General features: G+C 38.8%; 1 protein-coding gene across 2 annotated transcripts in view; it reads right to left on the reverse strand.

The window, feature by feature from the left end:
• Positions 1 to 21327, reverse strand: part of FAM169B (Protein) — a 101304-nt gene that overhangs the window by 63371 nt on the left and 16606 nt on the right. The gene's annotated exons all lie outside the window — the stretch shown is intronic.

Consider the following 21327-nt stretch of genomic DNA (forward strand, 5'->3'; position numbering starts at 1 on the left):
GAGGTCCAGGAACATGTACACCTAATTTGAGGAAAATAACTCATGAATTGATTCAGACAGAATAACAAAACCAGTTTTTCTCAGTGTTCCAACCTCTATCCAGAAGGCATAGAATAATTTAGTTACAATTTGTAAAGCTTGACGTATCTCCTGTTGTCACAAGGAGGAATTCTAAAGCAGCTGGAAAAAAAGGGTCTTGATTGCAGTCCTAGCGAACAAGTCACAGAACTAGAAACAGAATCAAGGCATCTAATCCTTCCCAAAAGTGAAATAAAGATGGGATTCCCTGTGTTATCCTGGTCACCCCTCCCCTACTGCAAAGAACTTTACTGGGCCAGGACCTTACTCAGGTGGACACTACAAAAAACAGAGAACAACTACAGTCTTACAATGCAGGTGTAACACGAACAATTAGTTTTTATGCTGTGCTGCTCAGTAGCAAATCAACCGGAGAGGAAGATGGGGGAATATAAAGGAACAAGATCATACTGGTCACCTAGGTAGAAGGTGGTGCCAACAAGCCTTATATGAATTATGAAAAAGAAAATAAGAGTTTCCACAAATGACAGCAAAGTGCCTCTCAGCAAGAAGGGGTGAGATTTCTCTTTTCAGATTTTTTTCATTCTCTTTTGATACAGCAGATGCCTGAAAGCCTGAAAAGTCTGTGTTTCTGCCGCAAGTTCTATCTTGCAAGGATTTGTATCTCAAAATCCCTCCAGTTCAGTTACCCACAAAAAGCCTATTTAGTACTCTGAATAACTAAACTCTATGTATGGCAGATATTAGTGAAAGATGATAGAGGACCAGAACCATTATGACCAAAGCTGGACACAGAGACTTGCGTTGGACACAGAACTGACTTAACAGCAATACAAAGCTCACATGTGGTAGGTATCTGACTTCTTTGATGAAAAAAAGGCAATATGCTACCCAAATCTCTCAAATTACAAAAAAGTAGTTGTAGCCTACTAAGATAGTTTATTTGGAAAAAGAATTACAGATACAGAACCTATTAAGTAACAACAGTTTCATAAAAGGAAAAAAAAAATCATAACTAGATAGAGATGACATTGTTCCCAAGGGCAGTAACACCTCCCATCAGACAGTCGGTCAAGCAACACTAATGTGAAGAGTTATTGCTAATGCAGTAATTCAGTTTATCTGATTATTCCTTTAGTTGGCAGTGAGGGTAAAGTAGAAACAAACACCTAATAAATCCCACAGATGAATCATAAACTGCATGCAGAAAATTGTTTTGAGAGGGTTAATGTGCATGTCACTGTGCAAAGGGAGACATGTGAAGTACTTGGTGAGCCACGCAGCCCAGATCCCACAGGTTATAAAGCACGAGCTACAGGAGACCAGAGATAATTCCATAGGATTGTTCTGGCTGGGAACTTCCAGGGTAAAGGTGACTGTTGAAAATAGCATCCTTACTGAAATTCGCCCATCCCTAGAAGGATCAGCCACCTTTACTACATCTTCAACAGGCCACCAACACTAGTTCACATAAACTGCCAAAACTACAAAAAGAAAATAACAGAGGAACACAATTCCTGCAAGTAAACACAAAAGTGGTTCTGAACCTTTCCACAAGCAGCCTCAGATCTGTTTCTCCCTCCAGCTGTCTCCAGTTTGATCTGCTCTGAGACAGCAAAACAACAATTGCATTTCAATTTCACCTTCATGTCCCTTGATATCCAATTTTAAGTACCGCATGAGGCATCAAGTGAAGGTAATTTTTCTCTGGAATTGATGTGACTTTGTTGTGACAAGCTGTGTGCCATATGAATAAAGCACTTCCTGCACAATATCTGTTCAGTAAGTTCTAGTTTTATTTGGGACAGAAAGAGCTACCTAGCTAAAAGTTGTGGTTTTGAAGTTTCTTTCAGACTTTCCCCTGCCTACATACATATATATGCACATATTTGTACCCATGCAAGTCAAACAGAAAAGTTTTCATATCAGTTTTATCAAACAGTTTTTCAGCTGCCTATGTGATTTGATTTCACTATATCTGTACCTTTGGAAAACAGACTCCTAAATCTCTGCATGGACAGGTATTCGCAGAAGCTCAAATGCATGGAGAGAGGTTTCTACCAATAAAGGGCGGATATATGCACACAAAGATACACTTTACCTTGCGCAGTTGCTACACAGAACTTACACCCCACTTCTTCCCATCCTTCTTGAATTTTTCACATAGCAGAAATAGGTATTTAAACTGTACTCATACACGTTTATCTACAGCATCAACTGACTGCCATTAGTCTGACGAGAAAGACTGAAGCAGCAACAGTGACACTGGAATTTGCTCCCAAGCAAGTGCAGAAGTAAAGTTTTAACATGTGGTCATTTCAAAGGATACAGAATAGATCTGAAGGGGTTTGATGAGGTTTTAGAATAATGCCAGAAATCTCATCATTTATGACAACCAATACATCAACAGCAAGCATTTCAGAAAAAAGAACTTCTACTATGCATATAGCGGTAACATCCACCTAAAGAAAGTACATGGCCACAACTTCAGGAGTGCTCAAGAACATCAATATCTTTACTATCTTTGAATAAAGTAGATAGCATACCCAGTTTTAGACAAAAAGATAAAATATCATATAGGAAGTATGTTGCAAAGAACAGCATGGAGTTCCCGCCTCTCGACTCCTGGAGAACGCACTGCCCACTGGTTTTCTGTGCTACCCAGCCTGGGACAAACAAGAAAGTTGAAAATCATCTACCAGTTATAGACAAATTTACACACAAGGAAGTCAAATGGCTCTACCAGGATTCATCATTTACCTGATCTAGCCTCAGGTTACACAAATGTCACTGATGCACTCAGGTTGGTTTCCCTTTTTGCTTAAGCCTCTACCAGCTCTCGCTGGCTTTAAGGCTGGAGATTCCACTTAGCTAACTTACATTTCAAATAAATTATTAAAGCATGTGCCAAAAAGCATTACAGTTTCTGGGTTAACAATGAGGCAAGTATTGCACACAAAGGCAGATGCCAGTTTATAGCACCAGATTCGATTCATTAACTATTATGCACTTACTTGCATGGGAGTTTCATACTCTTTCTGTGATGGATTCAATCTGTTCCCTCAATCCCTTCACTCTTCTTTCAAACGCAGCAGCCGCTGCTCCATTACGCATCCACGAAAAACGCGGCTGCAAAGGGCGCTGAGTCAGACAAAGGGAACATGACAGGTCGAATTCTGACTTTAACGAGAGCTGCACAGAGGTCTGGCACATAGTTCAGACACGTACAAGACACATAGCAAAGGTCAGAAAAGTTTTAAAAAGCTTTGAAGAAAATAAGAGGATGCATAACCATGTTCTAAGCAGCTACTTTTATACAACATTTACTGTGCTGTTCAATAATTAAAATGTGTAGAAAGGAACACTAGTTGACATAGCAACTGTCACATCGCATTACTTGAGCAACCTTATCTATATGGATGCTTTCCTTGGAGGAAAAACATTTCTCCAGATTTCACACGAACATATGTACTTTGCTTTTTGTTATCATTTTTCAAGTCAACATCTGGTCTGCAGTTAAATCCAACCATGCTTCCCCATATTCTCATTTTCATTTTATAATAAACTTTGAAGAACACTATTTCAAATCCAAATGTGTTTTGTGAGACCACATGTTCCTTCACTCTCCTTTCCCAGCCTTGTTTTTCCAAGACATTCAGCTATGTTCACCCGATCATAAGAGATCAAGTTTTTGCCAATAGTAAGTTGCACACATCGCATGCACCCTGTGAATCATGATGCACATGATTACAATGATCTTGCAATTGCAAGACTTAATGTGCTTGATCTTGCAATTGCAAGAGTAGATGAAGTGGATTAATTCCAATACATTTCAGTTCACGATTAAGGGAGTACACACACACTCAGCTGGGTGGCTTGTCCTGTAGGCACTGGCGTGCTGAACCTCAGTACTTTGATCACTTGCAGTCAGACAAACATATTCAGAGTGTTGCAAGGAATCGAGAGTTTGTGAAGCACGCGATTCCATACCACTGTGGGTATTCAAAATACAGTACTGAAAAACACTGAAGCAAATTAGGCACTAAGCATAATGCAACTGCAATTATGAAATGTCTCCTTTTGCTAGACAAACATGGATTCCTTCCCAAACCAGGTCTGGATTATATTTTTACTTTCTAGGCTATCCTGGCCAAATGGTCGCACACAGGTGTGCAGCTATTTGAATGAAATGTGCACATCAGGAGTCTACACACAGAGTAAAGGAGAAAAATTAAAGCAACGTCCGGCTTGGTACTTCTTTTTGTTGAGCCTTCATCTGAATTGCTGAAAAGCATCCCTCAGTCACAGATGAAATTAAAGGCAATATAGGAGAGATGTAATTTGAGTTTGTTTAATGGAACAGGCTGTCCAGGGCAGTGGTGGAGTCACCATCCCTGGAGGTGTTTAAAAGGCATTTAGACAAGGTTCTCAGGGACAGTTTAGTGCTAGAGTTAGGTTATGGTTGTTCTCTATGATCCTGAAGGATCCAACTGTAATGATTCTATGATTCTAATCTATAAAAATGTACCAGTTCTTCACCTTAGGTAAAATGCTCTTTACCTTTATTCTGGCGGTATTTCAGATTGACAGCACACTTACAGAGGCTGCTTCTGCCAGGTTTCCACCTTGGAAAGAGAATGGTAAATTAACCCAACAAGCAGCCCCATCCAAATGAGCCTAGATCAGCTCTGCTAATGGAGCAAGCTCAGAGATCCTGCATTAAACTGTGTTCTGCAATGCTGACTTACCCTGAATAGCTGTGTCTCCCAGTTCCCTATCTTTAAAATGGAATAAGAGTTTTTCTTTCACTCTCCTAAGAGTCATATCAAAATAAATACATCAAAGTTTGGGAGGCATGCAGATGCTGCAGCAGTGGCAGCCATTCAAGTATCTAAGACAGATACCTTTCCTGCAACCAATTACACTTCTACAGTCTGAGTTTTACTCAGTGATATGTTGCAAATGTCTTGTGATAAATGTCCCATGGCATCTAACAGTTATTGTAAATTATTACACACAGCATACAGAAAATGCCAAAATAGGGTATGTTTATTTAGTTTTATGAAGATGTTAATCACCCATGCTATGCTCGGTAAGCCCTTACAACAGAATTTACATTCTCATAAAAATATCTGTACAGATATACTAACAGAACAGAACACTCAGTCCATCAAAAATAGATTAAAAATGCTGCCAACCAAGACCAAGTCCTATAGAAAAGCTAACATATTCATTTTCTCTTTGAAATATGCAGGTCATTTCAGACCACGAGCTACACATCACTTTTGGACAACCCATCTGATCAAGATGATCAGACATAAATTTCGCTGTTGGAATCAATCCCTCTTTAACCCATGTTCAAGAATTAAACACCATCAAACTTCAAAGCTCTTCACAGGCAAACTTGTATCTAGGCTGCTAAATTCATTTTTTTCCAGAGCCTAATTTTGAATTACTACAATGTCAAACATAAATTATTACATTGACATAAATGATTAGATAGATTATATTTTCCCTGTGAACTGTGGGAAAATAAGTCTATTACAGTGGATAGTATTTCATAGGTATTACATACATCATTTTATCTATGCAATACTTAACCATTATAGCTGTAAACACACATGAAGCTGAAAAAGGAAATCCCATCACATATGAATGTAAAATACACAAGGTATATAGCTTCCTCATTGAGATTAAGGTACAGCCCAGGTGTGTGGTCCAAAGCACAGTACATGAGGACAACAAGGAAATTTGCTTCTAAGAGCAGTCCTGGTGTGAAGTAAAACTAAAACGCAGCACATGAGAAAGAGAAGAGATCAGCTACAGCAAGACCCTTTGCCTCTCCCACCTGGATGAAACTCAAATTCACAAGCAAAGTGTAAAGCTCAAGAGAGGAAAAAAAATATAATACAACCTCTTTGATGTTTTAACTTTCTGCCCATGTCCTTAAGAAACAATGTCTGAGTTAATAAATATTGCTTTTCTCTGAAGGAATTGGTTTTGAAACAATCTGATATGTTCACTGGTTAGAACAAAAGGTCATATAGGTAAGCAATCCAGATGGACTTGCCACATTAACACAGTCTGCTGACAATTTCAAATCTGATGAACTGTGGGAAAAATATTTGGACAAACTACTTCGAATGTATATACCCATATGTATGCACACGTATATACACACACCCCAGCTGACTTTAGAGAATTAAAACTTATCAAAACTCATCTAGAGAAAAAAAATCACATCAGTCAAATCTGATGTGTGTAGGAGGGCTGGCCACATGTTTATAAGCATAAAAATCCAGAAACAACCTCCAGTAAAATCCTTTAAATCACACTTTCAAAAGGAAATACTAAAAGCCGGATGATGTAGGCCTCACTTAAATAACTAGACTTACTGACCTCTGTGAGACTATTTCTCTGACTATGGGCTGCTGACTCAATCTGAAGATTTGCAAGGGGGTCACTGTAGTCAGTCTGTCTGCTGTTTATAATATATTAAGGTGTTTATTCTGCTAGGTTTAAGCTTTTAATATAGATAGCTATCATATAATTTAGGCTCTAATATGGACTTGTTTGACTTGTTCCTGTGGGAAACCATTTTTTACTTGTGTATATGTATCTCATTAATACTTGTTCCTAATACTATTAGCTCTTCTAACTGAAGAGTTGTGCTAAATGCCCTGCTTGCACCTGCGTTTATTTAATCTTTATTTTTGCATGGTAGTTGTTACAGATCCCACATGTGCAGCCTGAGCTACTGTAATGCTGTTTTCAACTACGTTCCTTTGAAAACGAGTCAGCAGGTACACACAACTGTGTAGATGCTTCTCTCCTTTATTATCACACCAGTGCCTATCTCTCTTCAGAAAAATGTTAATGGAATATATAATGTCAGGAAAGTAATTCTAGACCAATAGTTTTAGAGGGACTGGAAAGTCTTGTAACTACACCTGTAACTTGGAAAGGTCTCCTGCCTTCATCTATGTGAATTACAACCCACTAATGAACATCCCGTTGAAAGCGTATGTAAAAGGAGACGGAAAACTCTGCAGAATTCACCTCTAGCCACAGATAATTTTAAGCTGCTTTTTGTTCTTATGAAAAAATCTATTGGTTACAAGGTTTGGACTGAACAATGACCACTAATAGTACCTGTTCTAGGAGTGTAAGACCATTAGCCGACACAATTTAGAACTAAACATCGAATGATAAACTTCTTTGCCTTGCCTTTTTTGTATCATTAAGAATATTGGCTATAAAAGCCTTTTGGGCATAATATACAGCTGATACTTAAAAAAAAAAAAATCTATGTTTTCAATCACAGATGTCATTAGTTTGCTGCCACATTTGGAAGCTGACAGTTTAAGAGGCTTCATGTGTTCTGCATTCCCTTCTCCAAGTGACACAGTAAGGCAGTGCACAGGTTCATGTCTTTGTTGTAAGTGTTCCAAAGGTTTTATAGCCAGTTGCTTCACAACAGCTCCAAACATCCTCATTTAAACCAGGTAGGTCGCAACCTGTGCTTTTGGCACTACGCAATACGGAGTCAAGTTTCCTGTTAATGACAGTGGTATCAAGACTCATTACTTATTTTATAATTGCATTTTTTCACATTCCATAGTCAAAAACACCTGTCTAAGAGAGTAACTAGGAAGAAATAAGGCTGTGTCTGAAGATACTGTGAGCCCGACAGCAGGAAGATAAAACTTAGATACAATTATCAACCAGATCTTAATAACCTGTTGATACTCCAAGCAGTGATTTATGAAACAAAAACACCAGTAAGCACACGCTGACTTCTACTGACTGTAACGCAACCGGAGTGTAACCCTGTCGGGCTGTAACAGGACAACACCAGCACTACAAGCAGTGAGCAAGGCAAAGCTGGTGGAGATTAAAGAATATCTCAGGAGTGCTGCCAAGTAAATCAGATCTAACTCAATTCCTGAGCACAGGCTCACTCCAAATTTACCCCTCACACACCACTAATGGAAATAGGAGGCAAGTAAACTTAGGACAGAAGAAGACATCATAAAGCAAAAATAATATTAAATAAGAATCAGTAAGATGTAATATAATTTCATCTATGTATTGGCTCTTGTTTAAGGATTTCAGTATTCTATCCAATTTATAATGCATTACGTTTCACATTGTCTTGAATTAGAAAAATACTACCCCATTGAACAAACTTAGAAAGAATAACAGATTGACCCGAGGTGATTTGTCAGCTACCAGCAGAGCTATGCACAGATCTTAAAAGCCCTGATTGTCAATCTTCCCTTCAGTCAGTAGCCCACTGACACAAACCCCTGACAGGTAAACTGAACCCATTTCATACTCAAAACAAAACCCCAAATACTTAAATATATAAACCAGCAGGCCATCTTAAAAGTAAAGAAAGTCCAGCTACTCAAATTTCAAGATATTTTGACCAATTCTAACATCTTTATCATTTAGACCAATTAACAGCAACATTTTGCAAGTAGGATTATTTCAGTAGACAAAGGCAAAACACATGCAGGAATCTTCAAGTTTAACCTAAAAAACCAAAAAGCCTCATAGCTGTTTGTACTGCAAAGCTCCCAAGGAGTATTTCTTGTATTATGTGCACTTAGGTTTTAGTAACACATGTTGTACAAGCTTAACACAACAACCTCTCAATCCTGAACTTCAAGACACTGAAATACACATCGTTTTCTAATATTATCAGCACATAACGCTAATTTAAAAGAAATCAAGCTACCAAAGTTAGTGAAGAACTTAATGCCAACTTACAATTAGTACATAACCTGACTCTAAACACTGCTACATGTAGACAAATGGTGTTATGAAAGACCAGACACATCAAATAAAAACAAATACAACTTGCACTTCTTACAGCATCGTCCAGCTGGGTACTTGTGGTGTTTTGCAAACAATGAATTAAGCCTCAGGGTACAGGGAGTATCAAAGCATTAGGGTAGCGCCTGGGCAGTTTATCTGTGAGGCACAGGGAGGGTAGATAATTGGCACAAGGTGGTTATGTTGCAGGCAAAGCTAAAATCAAAATGCAGCTCTCAAGCTCTCAGTCTTAGACTAAACTTCTAAATTACGTGACACATAAACACGGAATTACTGTGCTCAAACAGCTCTATATGCATAGAGATGACAATTTTCATATGAATATTGCAAATGCTCTTGTGTAAGTTTAGGTACAGGCAAAGAGCATGCATAATTTACCACACTATGTACTGTACTTTCAAAAATCTGGTCCATTGTGTATGTGTGGGTGTGCCTCTCCCTCTAATTGCACCCATTTGTCAGTTTGCTATGAAACTCAAATCAGTCATGTGATACATTTAATATTTCTTAGTGCATGAAAGGAGTAGTATGAATATGGATTATTCAAGATAACAACTTTAAGCTGAAACCAGTATTCACCAGTTTATGAGTGCCAGAATCCTGAGATCATCTCTGCAAAAACTGGACTCCTGGAAAAAAACTGAAGACTGCCTGAAATCTGTATTCAAGAACTTCTCAAAAATCTCAGTATGTTCTGGGTATTCAGTTGTTCTTTGCGTGCTTCAAATACAACGGCATAGATGTCACTGTGGCACCTGGGAGCATTATGATAGTGAAAAGGCCAGTATTATTTGCAATACTGCTACAATTGTTATTTCGTTTTATAAGGTAACGTGCACTTTCACAGGTGCTAGCAACATCCGTGTGAGCTGATGTTTCTGTGTACAAACACTGCCAGCGCACTTCCATCCTGACCTGCAATAATCCTTGCTATTTGTGTACCGAATGCTTGACCAAAGACTATGCCATATGAAAAAGAACTCCTGTGACCCAAGCAAGTGGGCTGACAGCCACTTAACACTTGCTAATTAATTATTGATGGTTGCCAGTCCTGCCACCTGAAACCTGCTTTAAATCAAAGGCACAGAGAAAAAAAAAAAAGCCTGGTAACTGCAGCCATTATTCAAACACCAAAATCCTCATCCTTCAGATTGTAGGTATATAAAGAGATCATTCGCTGGGGGATGGGGGCTTTACACTTAATTTATTTTTAATTACAAAATATCAACATTCTTTGAGCTATTTAGTACAGAGTATAAGGAAAAAATATAGCAAGAACACTACCATTACTTATGACCTTGACTAGCTGTCTGACTGCAGATTAGACTAGACTGGAATTAAATGAATGCAAAGAGAAATGTGTTGCTATGAGACTCAAATCAGTCATGTGATAGATTTAAGGTCTGATGAGAAGCCACAATATCAGGATAGTTCTGAATCAAAAGCCAGAAGTCCACCTTCAGCTGATCTCGCTGTTTAGCTATTGCAGGAATTATTTTAACTTACCCTCCCTTCTAATGGAACAGCAAATGAGCCTCTAAAAGTACAACCAGGCCCGAAAGGCTGAGGTAACAACACAGAAGCCCTGAACTGGGGATCTCTGCATTTTCAGGTTTGTTTGTTCTTAACCCTACACGGTCCACTAGAGGGCATTAAAAGAGTATTTAAAGGTAGTCACATTTCACAGCTCGAAGATGAAGCTGCCCACCTGAAACGGCATTTTTCTAGAAACTACTGCATGTTATTTTACTAAATAGTAGAAAAGCCACCATGTTCCAAACATTTATTTCAACTAATCCTCTTCCTGGTTTGATAGTACAAGAACGGTTAGCCCAGTACACCTTTTATGATCTAGAAAATGCCCAGACTGACAGGTTTACTAGGTTAACTCAAGTCACGATTTTTAATAGGCCTGCTCACGCATCTCCAACTCGTTCCCCAGGTGGCTCAGGAATGGACCATAGAGCATTGGCATCTACAGTATTTATGGCATTTGTCAATCACATCGGATCAGAATTGCTTTGGGAGAGCCCATATTCAACATTAGACACAGAAGTATTGGAAAGGATGGAAACAAAAGACAAACTATATCACAATACCTCTGTAAACTGCACAGCAGAGGCAGAATACAGAGCTGCACCACAGCATAAATGTCTCTCAAATTCACTTTTGATGTGGACCTGTAGGAAGGCAGGTCAAGATGCAAAGTTCAGCTCAGTACTTCAAACCCTCACCGACACTCAGAGGGTTTCAGGCTTGTAGCTTAAGCTTATCTCTCACTTGCAGCATGCAAACTATTTGAAATAATGCAGAATCTGCTGATCTTAAGAGATTTGTAATCCGGCCACACCAGTTTACCCCTATTCAGAGACAGACCATGAGCAGCACAACCAACGAATTAGTTCACAAGTATCTAACTTGCAGTATGAAAAACATCAGCCTACTACCTCTTCTCCTCCAGGGATTGAAAAACCAGCAGGAGTGGACGATGATTTCTTCAGGAGTTTTCCATAGTATGTTTCAGCATCTATTTGCAGAACCTCTGGATGTCCTGCTAATGTATCTACCAAGTCAAGGCAACCTGTAGTTAAAATAAAACACATGATATTTTCCTTTTTTCAAATGAACTAAGAAACATGAGTTTTAAAACCTCGGTTCCGGTTCCCCCAGCAGCTGCTTGGTATAGCTGGGCCGTTACTGTTCACATTTGGTATAATCCTAGTGTAAAATAGTGAGGCTGGTAAAAACCTTTCTATATGTTATTTACCTCTCAACATGCAATTTTACAAAGTAGAACCATGACAGCATCACACCACATTTGTCTCCTTTCAATTCAAGAAGCACAGTCCCAAATTCCTCCAGGTGTAAGTAAATTGCTTTAAAGCTGGAAGAGCAAAGAAAACTGCTTCAAAACACAGACCGAGTTTTAGTACTTTCCAAAAATATAACAGGAAAATAATTCCAAAGCTTCCACTCTTTCTTGGAAGACTGCCCCTGTATGGGTCAGTCCATGATCTGTTGTATATCATTAGTTTTCTCCTTCTCTTTTTTGGGTAACTTCAACTGGGTACTTTCACAACAATGACATAAAAGCAAAAAAAATATTAAAATATTTACCGACACAGGAGTTATGATTACCAAAATAGTAACCATCCTCTTTTATGCAACATAACTTGTAATCCACATGACTCAACGCTGAAGGGCATTCATGTAAGGTATTTGCTAATTGTATGCAAACAAAAATTACATACATCTGCTGCCTGTTGCCTAAGTGCAGAGTCCAGCTTGGTGCTCACAAGGAACCCAGCAACCCCTTCCTGATAAAACAGACCAGACTCATCAGTGGCTCATCATCAGCTCAAGATAAGGAACACCAGAAGAAATGGTTTAGCAGTCTGAATAGTAAGGTGCCAGTCTCCTACACAGGAAGGAATTATTTCAATTTAAGGGGCTTTCAATCAACAAGCTACACCTGCAGCTGTAGCTACACTCTTGGAAGGCCCAAACTGAGGACAAAATCTGCTACAGGTGGAATCTTAGGTTTGAATCCTCCATTTTTAATCATGATTTGCTCTCACATGGCAGCTCCCATGACCCAAGTTTCACTCAAAATAACAGCACTGATAGTAAGTGCAAAGTAAACGGCTGAGACAATGAACAGTTTTACAAGGGCCATTGCAAGAACTGTCTGTATTAAGATTGAGAAACAATGAATCATAAAAGTATCATATTGGAAATGATAGCTTTCCATGTAAAAACAGGAGTATGGGACTTGCTGTACCAGGTCAGACTATTCACCCATGGAGCCACCACCCCTCGCTCTGGCAGCAATCAGTATCTGATTCCTCTGCAAAAGGGTGAGAAACTACAATTGATAATTCACCACCACCCAGCACTGCTTAAACTGCTTTAAACATTATTTCCCTGCCCTTTGCCGGCAATCAGCATACATCCTGAGGCTTGAGAGCAAAGCTGTGTACTCAGAATGCTGAACAGAAGCTGCTTTGTAAATGGTTTTCATAGTATGATTGTATGTAACAAAATGGGAGAGAAAACAGCATTGCAACATTGGCAAGTTGAGTCACATTATAAAATCCCAGCCAGTACTCGGCAGCAGCAGTTTTCTTCAGCAGCAGCCTGGCCCAGCGTACCCTGTGACACCACCGAGCGAAGAAGCCATATAAGGGAAAGAAGAAATTAAAGATGGTTATTAAAAACTTCAGTAATTTACTGAATTAAATTTACCAGTAAATTAATTATTTGCAAAAGAGCAGCACGTAAGGTTTAAGTTTAGCATAAAGAAAACTAATGGCCATGCTAATAAACACTATTCACAGATGCTGCCCATAAGGCTATATCCTGCCGTTGTTAAGCCAAAGCAACTTAATAACCACAATCTTGCTTTCTCCTCACTGAACAAAACAACTAGTACCTTCAAAGTTACACTAATGTTCTAGTATATAACATGCTCGTTTTCTAAAGTAACAGTGACCGCTTGAAGGATGAAATAATGTCACATATTAAATAAGGAGGCATTAGAGAAAACTTCTGATCAACTTTCTATTAATACAGATTTCCATGGAAGTAATTTTTGTTCTCTAAAAATACCCTCCTTTGGACTTCTAGTTAACTTGTCTTTCCTGTGTAATACTCTGAAAACCCCCAAATGAGTCAGGAGCACTCGAAGGAGAAATACAAAATTTCTTCTTGAAGAAAACAAATCTGTTCCAGTTTCTATAGATAGGGGGGGAAAAGGGGCAGATCGAGAATGAGGTTCCTCTAGTGACACTATGGAGCAGAAGTCTAACCTTAGATACCCTGGAGTGTCCTCCAGAAGTCAGTTTTGCTAAACCCGGCTTTTGTGAACATCCCCCCAAAACTTGCAGGCACATGCACATACTAGTAACACTGCTCAGCTGCCATAGGCAGGAGAAAAATCAGCAGTGTTTTTTATATTTTTATTTTTTACAATAACTAATATGTTTCCCAGTTTTCCACAGTACAAAGTGAAGAAAATATATTCGCCCTCCTGTATGTGTCCCTTTTATGCTTTTTTGTATACAGTAAAAAACAAAAAAAACAACCCGCAAAAACCTAACTGTAACTATTGTTATTAGGCATTTGACTACAACAATAATTATTGCTGGCTAACAGGATGTTATAAATGTTCCAAAATCAATTGCAAAACTATTTGTTAACTTTGCTTTAAAAGAAAAGCAGCGCAATTCTCCTGTGAGTACTTCAGTCTGAGGCCCCGATCAGCATCTTGAGATATAAAAAACACCAAGTTCCAAGGACAGTCTTTTAACTTAATTTGAATTACAGGATTTCATTCGGATTTGATCTTACCTAGCAGCAACAAACAGCACGTTGTGGCAGCCAATTTGCTCCAGGCCCAGTGAGTTCTTTAAAATGGGTGATGTGCACAAAGGGTTACTGACCATCCGGGGGAGGAGAGGGAGAGCAGAGGGGTGAGTCATAAAAAGGGGGCCCCTTGCTGCAGCCATAGAGGAGGGACCATAAACCATAAGGAGGGTGAATTCAGAACGGGAGGCCTCCTGCGCCAGAGGGATTCCTGACATTCGCTGCCATCTCCAGTAGCCAAAGCTGGTAAACAAGGTCAAGACACCACCTGGGCGGATTCTACGGCAGCAGCGACAGGGAAGGGTTTACAGACAGGTACCAGACGTTGTCTTTTACAGGTCGATGGCATTCAGGGCCAAGGAGGAGGACATGGATGCAATTCTACCGAAAAAAAGAAATCTCATCTAGAGATAAATAAATGAGAAATCTGAATAGGCATATTTCCATTTCGAGCATAAGATGGGATTTTAAAGCAAAAAACTAACACTGCTTCTCTTTCTCCTCTCTTTTGTTTCCATGGAGCAGTCTGGGCCACAATCTCAAGTGAGGATTTGTAAGCACATCTCTCACTCTAGTGATATGTCATCAATTTGCACTAAGAATCTGATTTTTAAAGTGAAAAGCTACAGCTAAAACCAGCTATACAGACAAGCAGGCCCTGCCCAGATAACTCAGTCATCTTGGTGAGATACTACCCTCCAGTACCCATAGGTAGCTCAGCCTAAAAATCGCACAACTCTGACAATAAGGCATAAACCAAGGCCCCTGTTTCAGTCTTGATCCCTTAATTCAGCTTCTTCTAAACCCACTGCTATTCCACCCCTGATTTCTCACGAATATAGAGCTGAATTTTACGGCGGTTTTGTGAAGTGGACAAATATCTTTCTTGAGAGGTAGAAGTCAGACAAACTTCACTTCAGTTATGATCCAAAATGATCAATATGTGGGAATCCAGATAAAGCTGATAAACATGCTTGTGTTCTGCATCAGGCAGACAAATAACAAATGCAATCACAAAACTGAAGACAATATTCTACCTTCAACTAGAAATTAATTTTTGTAGATTAGAGACAGACCCCCATCATTACAGATTCAGCAAGAATTTCATTCTATTAGCTGAAGTAAGCAGGAAATATTTTTCCAGGGGCAAAAGAATTTATTCTCAATACAACAGAAAACACATGGCGCACACACTTGCATGTGAAATTCCACAAGTGAAACTACAGACGGCTGTAATGCCCGAAGGTAAATTACATACTTCAGTCTAATCAGATATTCTGAAAATGCTTTTTCATGATCCTTCTATATCCTCTGCAGCTAAACACTGTGCCATAACAGAAATAATTCAATGGGAATATACATAACCACAGACTTGTCTTATTAATACAATACTACAGCAATTCAAATCATTATTATATTCTTCAAGATCTTTTTCACTAGACTAGTCATTTTAGTATCTACATATTAGTTTTCGTATTTTGCCATTATCTAATAAATCAGTTATAACTTGGGACAATCAACTCTGTTTCTGTAATTTGTTTTAAATACTCATTTAAGTTTCAAATTGGTATTCATTGCCAACATACTTAAGTCTTTTTTGAGCATGATCCCAATACACAATTTAATAAACAAGAGATGTGCTTTAATTTTGAAGAATTTTCTATTCCTGCATTCATATGTATCTTATTAATGCTGTTTCCTTAAGCCAACAAGCTGCTGATGCACTTTTTTCAGACTAGACACACCACTGGGTTGATTAAGATGCATTAAGGTATTGCTGGTACTCCCAGGGAAGACTTACTTGTTGAAAAGCCCATTTCAGAAATCTGTAAGGGAATTTAGAATGCAGCCAGACTGTAAAGGAAAATACATCAACCTCACTGCAGATGAAGCATGAAAAGTGTTACGTCTGAAGTGAATTAATCATTTATCCTACAACTACTTTTTCGTGTTCTACAAACACAGAGAATGATACCACACATATCCATTTAGGAATTGTATGTTTACAAAAGAGCCATCAGTCACCACAGGATTTGTATCTGGACTGTGCATCTTTGTACGTTTGTACAAAAAAAATGTGTGAGTTCTAGTGGTGCAGAAACAAGATAGATAAAAAGAACCTAATATTTCTAACTTTCAAGTGTCATTATTATTTATTCGGTTTTGCCATTTCTAATGTTTGCAATAGCAGTACTGGTTTCATTTACTGGCTTTACTGTTGGCTTTATTTTCATGCCAATATATTTCACAATAAAGAAAAAACTTCAGCAGATTCTAAGTGTTTCTGACACTATTATGAGGGGGCTTTCTTGTCCAAGAAGTATTTTCCTTTTTTTTTTTTTTAAATCAGAAAACACTTTGCAATATGAAACAAACATAATGTGCAGCAACACAAAAAGACTGTCTATCATGTCAATAGTTAGGAGGGAATCTTCTTGTAATTAAACCAGGCAACTGAGACCAGAACTCCTAAGATTTATTCTTAACATAGGTGTGTTTTATGACCCTCCACAAATCACTTCATCTTCTGTCTCTTATCAGTTAAGTGCATGTCTTATCTACCGCTTCAAAATCATCCGACGTTTTCCTTATCAGTCCCTCTGAAGTCACAACATAAAAAGACTAAGAATTCATATAACATAAATTGTTCTCTCTTCTCCTGGAGACTGCCACTGCCCCAATATGCGCCTGGTACCTAAGGATAATTTTTTTGCCCTTCTAAATTGTGCACAGAAAACAAAAGTGGTTTCCATTACCCTCTCACAGGAGTGGGAGCTCTGTGTTAAACAGCAGCGCTTAACATCAGCTCTTCTCCATTCCATCCATTGAGCTTGAACAGCTCGATGCATGTGGTTATCATCAGGCAACCATATTTGTTTAACCTTCCCGAGGAAGGAAGAGGTCTCTGGCACATTCCCGGGAGTACATGCAGAACCTGACTCTCACGTCTTGAATTTCATTGAGCAAGTACACGTCAAAACCCCAAGTTTTAGCATAAGCGAAACTTTGGTATCACGACAACATGTGGTGGCAATGGAGTTCGTGGGCAAACGCCGTGGTACAATACCTGTCCAACGCGGCAAGACAGCTCTTAACCACATGCTGTACAGCATGAAGGAAAACAAAGTTCTTCTCCACTGCATTGCTTTTCACCATTACTAACAGAGCAATCAGTTTTGGAACATAAAGGATGAAAAAAAATGCACTGGTGTTAACAGGTTTCTATGTTTCAGTACAAAAATGCCATTTATATATTACTTTCCTATTCACAATTCAAATGGCAAGAAAGACTTCAGAAGACAAGAAGTTTCTCTCTGTAAAAACTTTTCTGCCATGGAATCAATAAATGAAGGCAGAAGGGAAATAAATAATCCTAATCCCATTGCCAATTAAGATACCAAAGAGATTAAATAGATGAGTTCAGCTGTAGCTATACATGTCATTACTGCAAATTCTCTCACTCGGATGGAGGGCAGACCAAACATTAGGCATCCCAAACGCAGGATGCTATCGCAATACCCATCCCATTCCCACTATCACATTTTACTACTGATTTCAGAAAAGGGAAGGAAAAAAGCTTTTAAATTCACACATCTATTTAGCAGAACATAGGTGAGCAAAGGCAGAGACTAGACAAGGCTAACTTTGAAAAATGTCAAACACCTTTAATTTCTACTCACTTTAATGAGCTCTGAAGGCCCTCAGAACCTTGTACGACTGGGTCTATATGTCATGTGTTATTTTCCAAAACTTAAAAGTCATCTGCAATTTATGAAATAGAAAAAAAAAATAGGCAAAGGCATTTAAAAATTCATTTAATTATTTAGCTCTTTTTGGAAAAGTACTTAGATGAAACCACATTACTTAAAATGTCTTCAAATCTAGAAAAGCAAGTGCATATTGAAAGGATCCCATACTGGCATTTATCACCTCTAACGTCAGCACAACCAAACTGAAAGTTCCAGCGAACAGGTTCCACCTCTGTTTTTCCTAAAATGCATCTTTAGCAGTGTTACACTTACAAAAATAAAGCCACACCAAACTCACAGATAAATAAAAATACATCTGTGTAAACACGCTATCCCTGTCCTATTACACATAGAATGCACATCTGGACTGGCATGTTTCACACAAAGTTCTAACCTAATGTAATTGAAAAAAGCTGAGGTATTATGGCTCAAACCCAGACTTCATCAATAACAACTGGAATCATGCTGTTAAACCATGGAAGTGCTACCAGCTGTAACTATGACATATCAGGAATTCATACTTCTGCACATTTAACTCTCTTTTTCACAGAGCTTAGATGTAAAAAAGAAGGAGGGCACTTACAGAATAACTCGGAGAAGATATAGTCCCGAAGAAAAGGGACATTCAGGACTGTAATCAATTGAGGCTTTAAGATTCATGTTCACATCGAGTTTTCCTCATGGAACTGATATTGATTCAGTGGGCCTACTGCTAATACCTCTGAACCTGTGAACATCAGAACTGAGTTCCTAATATTTATTATTTTCCATACAACCATGAAATGGGCAGAAACGTTCCTGGAAAATAACAACTTCAACTAATAAAGGCAGTGGTATGGATTTTCTTGCATAAATAAGGGAAAAAAAAAATCTAGATTTGTTAACTCAATTATTTGTCTATCTCCTAAACAAAATAAAGCATAAAATAAAAATATACAAGTGTTCGATAATTGCTATGTCCGTATCAGGGGCTTTTTCCAGCACAGCAATGTCAGTGGTACATCTCACTTCATCGTACCCACAGCCAAAATATCTATGCCAGCATAAGTTCACAAGCCAGGCCTGACCTCAAATTAGAGCCTGACTCTCAAAATCTAGGCAGAGAAGAAATGGGCGACCCTAAATGACACTGAAGTATTTTCATTATTCAAAAAGGCTGGTTTGAAAGGAAAATAACAGAAAAGATTCTGTGAACAACAGCAGAGCTTTTATGAATCACGAGTTCAAATGTAGATAGCTTTTATTCAATCCTCTACAACAATAGAAAGAGTGATGCATTGGGCAAAAGTCATCGCGTAACTTAAGGAAAAAGAAGAAGACAATATCTCCCATTGTGATACACAAGGAATAGTGAAATGGCAGGAAATGACAACTGAGTTTGGCAAATGGTCTTGCATGAACATGATTTCATCCCGTGGGGAAAGGCCAGCCAGACTGCCAGTTAGGACAGCTTCAGAAAGCAGACATATTTTAAGATCAATGAGCATTCACAATTATTACTGTCGCAACCTGGCACCAGGGCTGGGGTTTAAGTACCGCATTAAATACATTTTCCTATTACTACCATCACTCAAAGCAGGTGTGGGGAACAGAGGCCATACTACACACGGCCCTTATCTTCATGTCACACAAACTATGTGTGGCAGACCAAGAGTACCTGAAAGCTCTGGCTTGCTATCAGAAAGGACAATGTTCCTCAAATAAATGATGTGACGATAAAAATATGAGACACTTGACTAGATTTTCAGGGATACCAGTTTCAGAGACCACATAATTCAAGTTGCAAATGCTTTACATGGGACGAGTCTACTGCTCCCACCAGTAGAGTGCATATGTCTGCCTAAGAAAGCCCAGCAGCCTTTCCCCAAATTACATACAAGGAGCAATTTGTACACCCAGACTAATCTCAAAATAAAGCAATTAATTTGAGAAAAAGAAGGAAAGAAACCAAAAAAATCCCCTCCCCCAGCAATTTCCACTATGCTAAATTCATTATGTGGCTGCAAATTAATACATCACCTGCACTAGCTATGACAAGCCTCTTAGCCTGTCTCAGAACTTGCTTTCATAAACAGCTGCAAGTAGTGGAAGAAATATGTAAACATCTCTCTTGTTTCTCTGTGCCATTGTGTCAGCTATTCTACATGCCTTTGAAGGTGCTCCAAAATCAGCATGGCTCTACTTTTCCCTTTTTCTCCTTTTGGGAGGAGAAAGCAGCAGAGAGGGAAGGACAGGCTGGCAACAGAGGGCTGACTGTGCTTGCTGTGCCCTTGACAGTAAGGATGAGATTGTTTAAATTCAGTTTACACAGGCTCTTCTGTAAGGACAAAAGAAACCACTGCTGGTGGTTAAAAATGCAAAAGGTTTTGATTGTAATAGCTTGACAATCAGCCAAAGATATGACTGGGGGGAAAAACACAGCAAGGCAGCTATGACCAGAATGGAAGAAACAAGGAAAAACACATGGCTTGACTTCAGAGCAGAAAATTGACTTAGGCTTTGCATAAATGACAGCATACCTCCAAGTCTGCCTGATCCACAGTCTGCCTGGAATGAGAACATGTAGTCTAAAAGCAGAGCCTATTAAAAGGCATAATGTTTCTAAATGGCATCTGTTACGTACTAATAAGCATTACTTAAAGGACACAGGCCTTAAATTGCTACCAAACGTGCACTTATCTGAAACTGCTGCAAGGCAATCATTACAAAAATGTCACATGACACCATGGGAATTTGAATAATAGAAAATGTTTTTATTTAGTTTGGCTTGAAATCATTACGCAAAAAAATATGGAGGCACTTTCTGAGGTTTTGAAACTGTGCAACTTCACAGGAATGAAACACTAGCAAGAATTACATCAGCGGAGCCATTTGCCATCTGTTGTCAGTAATACCATAAAGACCAGCCACCAGACAGCAGTTTCAAAGGTTACAAACACAACATTTCTAAGCATCCCCAGACCTCTCAGTAACTGAGCAGGACACAGCACTTCAGATATGTGCGACCTGAGGGTCTGCCAATCATTTTGCAAAGACAACACACCAGAACTGTGAATTGCCATAAGAAGTGTTTGGGAGCCTCTCAGTACGCAACCATTATACAATATGGAAAATACATTCCAGCTTGTTCTATGTAGGTTCTTATAACATACTCACATCCATAATGCCTGCACACCTCCCACTCGCAAATTTAAACCAGCTAGACTTTCTCTTGTGTTGTTTGTTTTCTCATACTTTCCCCCAGGGGAAGGAGTGTATTCACTGCAATGCTATTATGGAAAGGGACTCAGGTTTGTTTGCTGGGTTTTGGATGATATTTTGTCTTTGAGGGAAG

Source organism: Columba livia, chromosome 11 (genome assembly GCF_036013475.1).
Source record: "Columba livia isolate bColLiv1 breed racing homer chromosome 11, bColLiv1.pat.W.v2, whole genome shotgun sequence".
NCBI lineage: Eukaryota > Metazoa > Chordata > Aves > Columbiformes > Columbidae > Columba > Columba livia.